Genomic DNA, 6,886 nt, shown 5'->3' with positions numbered 1-6,886 from the left:
TCTGATACCACCCTCATTACTATTGCATCTGAGCACCTTCCAATAATGCACTAAGTGGTGTGTGACTAACAGGGCCATGTGTTATTTCTCTCAGCCTCTCTCCAAGGGGAGAATCGTGAGCGTGTAACCCATGTGCCTAATAGGGAGATATCTCTTTAAGAGACTCATTGGTGGGAGGTAGGAGTGAGTTGTATGTGGGTCATTGTTGCTAGGCAGACTAAGCACTCCACATCCAGAAGTTTCTGAAATTGGGTGTGGTAGTTTTGGGTATGCTCCATGAGAGCTTTGCAGAGGTCCATGTTCCCTGTGTGGGCTGGGAGAAGCTGAGTCCAGGAGCAGAAAGCAGGCTGTTGTCCCTAACTCTGAAGCATTTTGCAGCAGGTTAGTGATATGATTAATAGGGAAGCATGGGCAATGCTAATTATAGCAAGGGGAAATGGGGAGGGAAAAATAACTGCTATTTTAATAGTATGCATTCAGTGTTGTTTTGATTTTAGCCAACCTGTTCTAGTTAAATTGTCTCCACTAGTCTGATTCACCAGTTTTTCTTTAAATGTGGTAATGGGGAAAGAGTCATTTGTATTTTCCTATTCTCAGTTTTGTATTTTCTTGTAACAGGGTTTTTTTTAAATCTATACACTTAACTGAGAGGTTGGTTAATCAGTTAGCTGACTGGCTAGCAGTGATTTCAGCAGAGGAAGTGTCTGCATGGATTCCAACTGAACATTCCTACAAGCACGTGGAGGGAAGATGTTGTTTTAGACTCAGCAAACTGTATAGATTTGGTGATCAGAGACTCTAACTGAGACTTAGGTGAACTAAACCTAAGCTTTTGGGAACTCTCAGTTTCTTCTCACTGTGTTTCTCTGGGGATTGAACTGTTTAGATTTTAATTTGTTTATTTATGTTTATGTATAACTGTGAAGGTAATGTCTGTGGATTATAAAACAGCCATGTCATGCTGTAAAAATTATAAAATCTTATTTTAAAGAAACAAATAATAATCTAAAGTATTTAATTAAGTTCATTTCTTTAGTTCCTTTTGGGATCTGAATGTGGGGAGGCTGACCCTGTACAATCCTTACTGAAAATCCTTAGAGACTGAACTCTGGGTCTCCAGCTACTTTCTATGGAATTGTTTTTTTGTTTTGTTTTGTTTAGGCTCTGGACATGGGAAATGAGGTGAACTCTAGCCTACCCAAAGGTTACAAGTGCATTGTAGGTTTGTTTTTTGTTTGATAGAGTTTTTGTTTTGTTTTGGTTTTTAAATATGCATGCCGCTGTGTTGATATGAGAGATGGCAACGTCAAGGAAACACACTTTGCACTTGGAGTGGAGGGTGGTGCAGTTTGTGATGGTCTTTCCTTTCTGTGGTAGTTTGTTCCACAGGCTTGGGCCAGCCCTGAGAAAGCTTTGTCTCCTCCAGATAACTTTATCTTTGTGGCAGACAGATCTGTTGTGCCTGAGGAGCAGAGTTGTTGACCATGGTCTTCGTCCCAGAGCTGCAGGTGGTAGGCCTTATGCTGTGCCTGAGCCATTGAGTGACCTTGAACCTGACTTGGTATTTTATAGGAAGCCAGTATAGAGAGTGGAGGACAGATCTGATGTGCTCCTCCTAATAACCTGTGTTGATGAGGAGACATGCCATAGCATTCTACGCTCGATGAAGTTAAAGTTTCCTAAGGGCTAATGCATTGCTTTGGTATCTGTACCACCAGATGCGACGTGACAAAAGTCTGTATAAACTGAGGCCAGGTCACTGTTCGCCAGGATGTGACAGAATCTCCTGGCCACCTGGTGATGATAGCTGAATCTTCAAATAATGCAATGTGAGAGCTTAGTGTCATTGGAGAATCCAAGAGCACTTCTGAACTGTGAACTTAATTGACCGATTGTGGGTGTATGTCTCCAACCAAAGAAGACTGTGCTTTTGGCTCCAAACTCTTCCAGCTGCTTTCTGCTCTCCACCAACATAACATCTATCTTGCTTGGGTGCAGTATCAGCCAGCTGTTCTTCATCCAAGAACTGATCTCACTTAAGCACTCCGCCATCTTAATGGTAGTGGTATGGTCATATGTGGTGAAGGATAAGTAGAGCTGGGTGTCCTCTGCAGATTGCTGGCACTTAAGTCTGTTTTGTCTGCCAGTTTACCTCGTGGCTGCATGTAGAAACTGAATAGAACTGAATCTTGTGGGACACCACAGATGAGGGGTCTAATGGCAGAGGTGCAGTTTCCCATTAGTACTCTTTGGTACATCCCTCTAGGGAGAACTTTAAACCATTTTAACATGTTCTCCTGGGCTCCTGCCATCTCTCTCAGGTGAGACAGCAGTATCTAATGGTCTGCAGTGTCAAGGGATGTAGAGAGATCCAGGAAGATGAGAACAGATGTCTGCCATCTATCCATTGACAGTCAGAGATCACCGGTATTCCATGATTCTGCAGCTGCAGACTGTGCCGCAGAATCCACTCATTGCCACATACAGGGGCTCCAGAATCAAAGCTTTTTTAAAAATTAAGTTTGCAAGAAAACTTCCCAAATGTGAGCTGAGTGTAAATTTATGCAGAAATGTCTGTCTGAGTCTTTAGGCAGCCTGAAACAATAGCTCTGAGAGGCATGAGCTGTCCCCATTATTTTTTCAGTAGGTTAACTCTGAAATCTAGAATGTTGCAGAATCCACAAAGCCTTTCAGCCGAATGGAAACCCATTGTATTGCAGAGTAGATGGAGATCTAGAGCGTACTATTGCAAAACAAAATTCCACTCGTATTCAGTATTTATATTTACATATTTATTCACACTGTATCTTATGGTTTAATTACTATGATTATATTAGCTAATGTCATTATTCGTTCTGAGGACAGAAGGATGAATGATTCGGATATGTGTGCACATTGTAGTGAATTTTAGCACACGGACTGCTTTACAAAGCTTAACTAATTAACTGCCATAATTAATGCCTATCTCACAAGAGTTCTGTTTATGCCCATTTCACCAATAGGGAAACTGAGACAGTAAAAGCTGAAATTTTAAAAGCAGCCTAAGTGAATTAGATACCCACGGGTGCATTGACTTTCTTAACTAAGGCCAAAGAGGGAGTGTGTGTGTATCAGAGCTGGAATTCGAATATCGGAGTCACTTGCTCTCACTCTTCTTCTTAGTTCACTAGATGAGGCTGCCTATCACACTAGTGAACTACTCTGCCCTGTTGTGGTCAGAGGTCACACTACCTGGTTAGTGGAGACTAGCATAGCTGCAGGCAACTAGTAGGGAGGGAACTTGCAGTGGATGGAGCACCAGAAGGAAAAACTCTGGTGCACTACACCCAGCCGTCTGAAATGGTCTAAATGTCTGCTCACCCGTATTACTCCCCCTGACAACATATACACAAATCTCTAAGGTGCCACAAGTCCTCCTTTTCTTTTTGCGGATATAGACTAACACGGCTGTTACTCTGAAACAAATCAAGGGAGCCATTCTTCAGGTCTCATGGATCAGCTCTGGGTGTGGCTACAGTGAAATACATACGACTTTGGTAAAAATCATGATGACAAACCTTTCATCATAGCATATGTTCTGAAGGCTGTATCCACCAGGGAAAAAGGCTGAAAACATAGCTTTCATTTTAAACAAATAAGAGGAGCCTTGACATTTTGAGGTCCTCAAAATAAGGAGCGGGACATGACTGCATGCTTCATGGACATTAAAGGCCAGCTGTGGCTGAATGTAGAATCACAGGAGTGAGGAATGACAAGGACATTTTTAGTCCATCTGTTTCATTCCTCTGCCAAGGCAGAAGTCAGTATTGTGGTTCTCTGCCTGCTTCCTTACCTCTGTACTTCATTCTCAGGTGCTGGTGTGTGGATAAAAAGCAAAGCAAAATATTTTTTGTTGTCATCTTCACATTCCAGGACAAATCCCACAACAGCTGTGGAATCCATGGGTATCACAGCCATCAATGGTCTGCTACCCAGAATTTCACTCACCAGGTCATTGTGCAGATAAATGGAAGGAGTGACGTTTGTCACTGCTTTGCAATGAGCTCACATTCAGTTCTTGTTGACAGCAGTTATTGTCACTTGGTATGCAGCTCGGCTGAAGCTGTCCTTTTTATGAATGCAGGTAAGGGGGAAAAATAACCTGCATCTTCAAATAATGCTTTCTGTCATCACCAGGTGGCAAGGAGATTCTGTCGCATCCTGGCGAACAGTGACCTGACCTGAGTTTATACAGACTTCTGTCATGTTGCATCTGGTGGTACAGATACCAAAGCAATGCATTTTTCCAAGACAGCGCACAGAGTAAGTGATTCTAGAACAGTGTTACAGGTTGTATTCATCAGACATACTACTATGGAAAGACACTGGCTAGCATATTTTCCATGTACTTAATTAAGGATATTTCCATGCATTTAAATTTTCTTTTATTATGAGATAGTGAATTTCTCCATACACCAAATCCTGATCTCATTAATACCTGTAAATCCGGACTAATTACACTGAAATCCGTCTATTTAATCTATCTATTCTCAAGTATGCTAATCATTATGGTATCTAGGAACCTATAGTTGTATTCTGGACTTACACCAGTGTAACTGAGTTCAAAGTCTTACGTGGTATTTCTTGTCCTTCATAAACAATTTATCAGTCGGAATGATGTTAGGTGACTTCCACTCTGAAGTAATCACCGCTTGGGCGGCAAGAAGATGGGTAGGTGTGCTGAAGGTAAATGATGTGGTAGAGGAATGAAAAGTGAGAGTCCATGCTGTTGTTGTTTTCCCACCAAACTAGTGCCAGTGATGCACTTGGGTGTGAAATGTTAGAATAATAGTGAGAGATTTGTATCCAGAACTGTTCTATTGCTGGAAAATTCCACCACATACACATACAATATGGCTGAAATAGTCTTGTGGAATTGTCAAGGAATTTATTAGCTCTCCCTTACCATAGACACCAATACACACAACTCCTCTCCACAGATACATTCACACACAGGTTCACACTCCCTCCCAGCCACACACCTTAGCACATGCTCTTTGCCTGCATACTCCCCCTTTCCCCACCTCTGCCATTAACTTGCTACTTAGCCCCCACCCCATTCAGTATTAACTGGTCACATCCCCAACTCCTCAGTTTTCTCAGCGCTGCACCAAATTTCTCCATTCTCTTTATTTTCTCCTACCCCTTTGCTTTCCCCCTCCCCAAATATATAATTTCTTTTCCATGCTCAATCAGATCTATCACTGTGAGGAAAAAGCAGGTTTTCAAGGCTCCACCAGCCACTGCTGTTCTCATTCCAGCAGCTGTGGCCACCTCAGTGCCTATCTCCGCATCAGGCCTCAAGTGTTCCCTTCGTGGAAGGTGCTTCAGCCTTGCTACTGGTTTTTCCGCTTGCAGCTCCGCTTCTCCAGTCCCTGTAGCTCTGTTCTGCCTGCTTCCTGGCTTATGGCATTCAAACCTGTTGGAATCTTTGGTCCCTCCCTGAGGAGCTGTGGTACTCCTCCATAGGCCTGGAGGGAGAACTATTGGGATGGTCTGTGGGAGGAGGCTTCAGGATGGCAGGAGGCAGTAGGGTTCTAAATATAACCTTGGCCAGCAGGGAGTTGAAGATGGAACAGACCTGGCCTAGGAGAGGGGTGACACTGATCTTCACTACTCAGACCCATGGACCTGAGTGTGGGAGGTATCCAAGAGCCAGACACTCGGAGAATTCATCAGGTGTCATTGCAGCTGCTCTGTTGCTGAATTCTGAATGGAGCTCCCCTTACAAGCCAGCCAATGTTGCAGCCTCAACTCTCTCGTATTGCCCAGCAGTTGCAACATCTGTTAGACTTGGTTTGTGTTTTGAAGATGATCTTCACAGTTTTGAGGGCTACAAACCTAGGTCCAATACCTGCTCTGACTCTCACTCTTTGGAACTCCATTCAAGCCAATAACGTGTTAGCATGAGTTAGGGTGAATTAAGCCCTTAATTTGTTTTATATCAAAGCTTTGCTTTTGAAGAAGCTTTTAATTTGTCCCTGGCAAGAAGGTGAGTGGAATTTTACAAGGTTGGATTAAAATGACCAATTTGTATTCAACTCCTCCAACAGAAACGAGAGTCAAGCAAATGCATGTTATGCAGTCTTGAGACCTCACTCACATTTGCTGTTCTGAACTTTGTTCCCATTGGTCTGCCTTAAAATATCTAAGTCTTTTAGTGCGGTGTAGTTTCAGGGAAGTCAAATACAGAGATTCCATTTTACATCAGCTGAAGATCTCGGCTAGAGTTTCTTCCTTCATTCATTCATTCATTCAAAAACTAGCTTTTCTCATGTTGAACAGGGAACGTTAAGCAGCCAGCACACGTTAAATCTAAAGCTCTGCACAGGTTCTGTGACAGACACTGAAAGTATCCTAAAGTGGTGTGAAACACTACATTTAATCAGACCAGGTTATGAAGAGTAAATCGTAAGGGAATATCTGAAATACAACCTGAACATGCTACTTCAGAACACTGGTATTCTCAATATTGCTTTGAGAAGCTCAAGTATCTCTGTCTTTAATGAAACATCGAGCATTGGACATAACATTTGAGTACAATTCTCACTGGCAGCGAGTATAATAGGCCAGTGGAGGCTAAGCCTTCCCAAACAGCCAGGCCGTGTCCCTGCCCACATTCCGCCCCCGAAGCCCCACTCCTGTGTCCTTCTCTTCCTACGCTGCTTCTCTTCATGCCTTCGTGCCACCTGTCCCCCGAAGCCAGCAGGGACTAGAGTGGGCAGGCGGGCCAGCCAGCTGGGACAGGTGGGCCAGTGTACAAAACTACATGAAACTTTTTACTGCTCTGAAGAAAGTAAGAAGAATCTTCATTAAAATCTAACAAGATTTTATTGTAAACTGATCT

The 6,886-nt window shown here is 43.0% G+C and overlaps 1 long non-coding RNA gene across 1 annotated transcript in view; it reads left to right on the top strand.

Annotated features, from left to right (window-relative positions):
- The first annotated feature begins 273 nt into the window (after positions 1-273).
- LOC311516825 overlaps positions 274-6,886 on the top strand; it is a 141,008-nt gene continuing 134,395 nt past the window's right edge. Inside the window, exons 1-2 of the long non-coding RNA XR_014710504.1 lie at positions 274-381; positions 4,177-4,302. This is a non-coding gene — a long non-coding RNA (uncharacterized lncRNA). The remainder of the gene's footprint in view (positions 382-4,176; positions 4,303-6,886) is intronic.

The sequence above is a fragment of the Lepidochelys olivacea genome (genome assembly GCF_965140295.1).
Source record: "Lepidochelys olivacea isolate rLepOli2 genome assembly, chromosome: 2".
NCBI classification, from domain to species: Eukaryota; Metazoa; Chordata; order Testudines; family Cheloniidae; genus Lepidochelys; species Lepidochelys olivacea.
This window is presented reverse-complemented; position numbering and strand designations above follow the sequence as displayed.